The following is a 647-nucleotide window of genomic DNA, read 5'->3' as shown; positions in this document are numbered from 1 at the left end:
TGATAGTAGTCTCTTATGATCCTTTGTATTTCTGTGTTGTCTGTTGTGATCTCTCCATTTTCATTCTAATTTTATTGATTTGATTTTTCTCCCTTTGTTTCTTGATGAGTCTGGCTAATGGTTTGTCAATTTTATTTATTCTTTCAAAGAACCAGCTTTTGGTTTTGTTGATTTTTGCTATGGTCTCTTTTGTTTCTTTTGCATTTATTTCTGCTCTAATTTTTAAGATTTCTTTCCTTCTACTAACCCTGGGGTTCTTCATTTCTTCCTTTTCTAGTTCCTTTAGGTGCAGAGTTAGGTTATTTATTTGACTTTTTTCTTGTTTCTTGAGGTGTGCCTGTATTGCTATGAACTTTCCCCTTAGGACTGCTTTTACCGTGTCCCACAGGTTTTGGGTTGTTGTGTTTTCATTTTTATTCATTTCTATGCAAATTTTGATTTCTTTTTTGATTTCCTCTGTGATTTGTTGGTTATTTAGCAGCGTGTTGTTCAGCCTCCATATGTTGGAATTTTTAATCGTTTTTCTCCTGTAATTGAGATCTAATCTTACTGCATTATGGTCAGAAAAGATGCTTGGCATGATTTCTATTTTTTTGAATTTACCAAGGCTAGCTTTATGGCCCAGGATGTGATCTATCCTGGAGAAG

The sequence above is a fragment of the Bison bison genome, unplaced genomic scaffold, assembly GCF_000754665.1.
Source record: "Bison bison bison isolate TAMUID 2011002044 unplaced genomic scaffold, Bison_UMD1.0 scf7180017864188, whole genome shotgun sequence".
In the NCBI taxonomy this organism is placed as follows: Eukaryota; Metazoa; Chordata; class Mammalia; order Artiodactyla; family Bovidae; genus Bison; species Bison bison.
The sequence above is the reverse complement of the archived record's forward strand: the minus strand, read 5'-3'. Positions refer to the sequence as shown.